The sequence below is a fragment of the Coptis chinensis genome, chromosome 8 (assembly GCF_015680905.1).
Source record: "Coptis chinensis isolate HL-2020 chromosome 8, ASM1568090v1, whole genome shotgun sequence".
Taxonomy (NCBI): domain Eukaryota; kingdom Viridiplantae; phylum Streptophyta; class Magnoliopsida; order Ranunculales; family Ranunculaceae; genus Coptis; species Coptis chinensis.
In genome coordinates, this window is record NC_141463.1 from 87,848,083 (window position 1) to 87,852,373 (window position 4,291).

The following is a 4,291-nucleotide window of genomic DNA, read 5'->3' on the forward strand; positions in this document are numbered from 1 at the left end:
TGTTGGCTCGTAAAAGAGATGTCTGGTGTTACCCATACGGATTGCGAATCCGTTCAAAACGAAACCACGTGCACCAATAAATGTTGTTGTATCCTCCATATGATCATAAAAATAAGCTGCTAAACGTGGAGTTTATGTTTGCTTAAGTTGCAAAACGAGGGAGGACCAACCGGCTTGGGTGATAAGGTCTCTGAAATGAAGTCCATACGAAGGAGAATCCAACAAAGCCTGGATGGATTGTTCAGGGATGATCTTTGGAGGTTCCATTATTGGAGATGCAGAAGACATATGATGAAAGACATCACCTGTAGACAAAGATAAACTAATTTTTAGAATATGATAGAACACTACCATAAAAACGAGTTTACCCGACAAACGATATAAAGAATAGCCGACAGTTTCTGTCTGTGGGAAGTTACCTACGTATTTCGTCTGTCGGGTAAAATCTGAAGGTCTGTCGGGTAAACTCTCTGAGTATTCTATGGGTTTTAGATGTGGCCGACGGTGTTACGAGAGTTACTAACCCTCGAATAGGGCGACGGTTTTCACTAGTTGGTGAGTTCCAACGGATTTAATAAATTTCCAAACTATTGTTTAATATTTTGTAGCCGCGGGGTATCTTCCAACCAATTTCAACTGTCGGCATACCTTTCCCAATTATCAGGCGCCAAACTAATTTCGTTCCCACTAAATTTATTTGGAAAAATAAAATAATAATAAAAAAAAAAACCTAAAGTCTATTTTTCCTCTCTCCCTCACAGCTGCTGCCGTTTCAACTCTCCTTCCCACTCCAAAAGGTAACGTGCACTCTCTCTTTCTCTCTCTCTCATTCTCACACTCTCTCCCACTCCAAAAGGTAACGTGCCCTTGTATTTGAAGGAGAAGTCTTTGCGGTGAAGAAGAAACCATGTTTCTCTTTTTCGGGAATTATGTTTTATTTTAATTCAGGTGGTTCTCTTTAAATGTTTTCAGTGTCTCTTCAAAAGAGAAGTCTTTGAAAGTACGCTTAACATGATTTGAGAAATTAAAAATATATTAGGCTACAACCTATCAAATAAAAAGTTATCGTCAACTCTTCCATTTCTATTTATGGAAGTATTAGAATTTGAAAGGAACATTGCCCTATGGAAGATGGAATCAATTAATCTTTTTAGTCTTCTTATTTGTTTTGAAATCGATCGACTGCTTTGATTCCGCATATAGCTGAAGCTAGCTCTCTCAAATATCCTTATGAAGTTCTTTTTAGGTGCTTGCACAAACTACTGATGGATACAACTACTTCAGAGTACGAAAAAATATTTTTAAATCTCTTAGCGTCTTATATCAAATGCAATAGTTTCTAAATAGTGCCTTGTGATTTTTTTCTCATTCTGTAGGTATGTGTTATGTAATGATTTCTTTGGGGAAGAGTCCATATTCTATGACATATTTGCAGGTAATAACAGTACACGTGCATTAATTTCTCTATTGAATTTTTTCCTTAATTCCTTCTCTATTGAAATTTGCAGTGATAGAAAGGATAATCATGTTGTTTTCCAATCTAAATTACATTTGACCTTTTCCTTTTGGATATTGATATTTATGTTTATAACAGCCTTCTTATAGGGTGGTGATATATGGACCCACTATATTTTCTAATTAAACCCACTTTTAAAATTTTAGACTAAAGTGCTCATAAATTGAGATCTACACCCACTTTATTTATTTAATTTTCTTTTATTTGCTATTTTTTGTTCTCATTTGTTTTTCCCCCATCCCAAGTTACCAACATGCTAAATTGGATGACATGATTTCATAGAACTGTAGTGTTGGCAGTGATCAATATGGGTTTTGGTTGTGAGAATCAATATTCTTTGTTTTGTCAATTTGTAGATTTTACTTTGTGAAAGAGTTACTTGTGTGTGCTGATTGACTTTTGAGTATTGTTATGACAAATATGAATTAATGAGGTTCAACCGTATGAACAAATAAATCAAGTAATTTGTTATTGGAACTAGTGATAATTCTTATATCCTTAAGCTATAACTATCAGGAGTCGTGGAATAGTGCTCACAGTTCTATGTTGTGAATTGATTAATGTGCATAGTGTTTCATGATGTTGTGAATCAGGTGGTTTGCAATTTCTTGTATGTTTTAGTTTCTCTATTTGTATGTGTACTGTCTTACTTTGGTTGTTAATTGTTTTTTTTTTTTGTTTCCAGTCAAGTGAAGAGGCTTCGGAAACAATGAGGTTACTTCTAGAAGGAAATATAAAGGTAGACCAACATAAGATAAGTTTGATTGTTAATTTGTACCCACAGAGTAAGTAATATTGAATTTCCATTTCCTCATTCCGACACCTTTTGTAGTGTTTTCGTTTTCATTTTTTGTTTCTCATTTTTGGTTTTTGTTTGCTTAGATACTTTTGCTGGATTCTCAACGATAAAACCCGCTGATTTGGATCAAAAGAGAATCAGTTTCGATTTTATCGATTCCCCCGTCTCACCTTTTCTGCATTTCATCTTCGTAATCTCCATTCCTTTATTAATAAGAAAGATTAATTAGAGATCTTAACTAAACCAACTGTAATTGTTTCTTTCTTTGAACTGATCAAATTCTTCATTACTAAAAAAATTTCAATTTCATTTCCAAATGGCTTTATCAATGCCTTATATCAACTCTGTCTATGCCGATCTGCGTCACTAGTAATTCTCTTTTTTACTCTCTGTTTCCATTTTTTGTTCATTTAAACTAGACAGTGATGACTTAATTATTATTATTATTATTATTTTGGATGGGTAAATTTGACAAAGATGAAGGTTGCTGGCGTGTCGAATGTAAGACACATGTTTTTAAAGGAGAGAGGAAATAATGGGTTTCTCAATGCTAAGAAGGTATATAATTTCATGACCTTTCTTAAATTTTAATTGATGTTTGTGCTGCACCTGGTTATTGTTGGCTCTGCAGTCTTCTGGCAGGATAACTATGACTGTAGCAGTAAATGTTTCTTGCTTTAAGGGCGTATCCATGGCCCCTCCAGATCCAATTCTTGGAGTTTCTAAAGCGTTTAGAGTAGACACAATCTCGGAGTTGGTGCCTACATGTGGTTAATTATGGAGATATGATGCTGCCATCATGCCTGGCTTAATTGATGTGTAAGAAGTTGATTTCTCTCTCTGTCTTGTATACTTGAATGTAATTTTCCTTTGAATTCACTTGTATTTGCATATAGATTTCATGTAGTTAAGTTCATCACAATTATTATGTCGATGAGGCTAAGAAGACATCAATAGTGAATTGAGGCGTGAAGTAAAGGCGAATAGGAATCGTGAATTTCTGATTGTTTTATATTGGTGGAAGGAGTGGGGCATCAGTACTCTTTTTAGGGGTCATGAAGTTGGTTTTGGGACTGGTTTTTGGGAATTCATTTGTGAGGATATTGAGTCAGTTTCCTATTGGGATTTTGGGAGTGCTTCTGTTATTTTTTGGGATTGAATTAGCTATGGCTGCAAGAGATATGAATAGTAAAGAAAAGTCTTTTGTAATGTCGGTTTGTGCTGCAGTGTCTTTAACTGGGTCTAGTACGGCTTTGGGTTTCGGATGTGGGATTTTACTGTTTTTGTTTTGAAGTTGAGAGAGATGAATTGCTATGTAGGTGGTGGTGGATTTTTCAAATCAAGGCCTTCTGATGCTGAAACTAGTGTCAATTCTTAAGAGTTGTTGTATACGTTCCCTTGGGGGGGCTTGGGCTGGTAGCTAATGTAGTGGTGTTATTCAGTGAAATGAGCCAAGCATTGGAGCAAGAGAAGTCTCTCCTTAGTAACTATGAATATGTATCACTAGCATAATCTGCTCAATCTTTAAACTCCTCTCACTTTATGCATTTTTTAGTTTTCACTGTAGTTCTTGTTAAGCCTATATCTCTATGTTATCCTGTATTTCATATGTAGAGCATGCTTTTAGATATGTGCATTTTCTTGGTGTTTACCACCTATTTATACCCCCCAAATGTTCACAGCATGCCTATATATATGTAGGATCATATTACTTGATCATTCCACCTATTTAGAAATATTATATTGTGCACTGTGCCTTAGTTAGGGCAAAGCAGGTTTAAATTACATGTTAGGATCGCTTCTTATTTAACCACAATGGTGAGGAACAACTAAGGTCTCATTTATTGTTTATAGGGAGACGGATAAAAATATTTGCCTTGCTCACTTTGTAAAGTAGCGAGGGCTTCTGGGAGTTTAATTTGTTAGTGTTGTTTTAGTGAGCATTTATGTACAAATATATTTCTTGTACTTATTTT

General features: G+C 35.1%; 1 pseudogene; it reads left to right on the top strand.

Moving 5' to 3' along the window:
* Positions 1-2,792: 2,792 nt before the first annotated feature.
* Positions 2,793-3,607, top strand: LOC147483949 (molybdate transporter 2 pseudogene; annotated as a pseudogene).
* Positions 3,608-4,291: the final 684 nt, after the last annotated feature.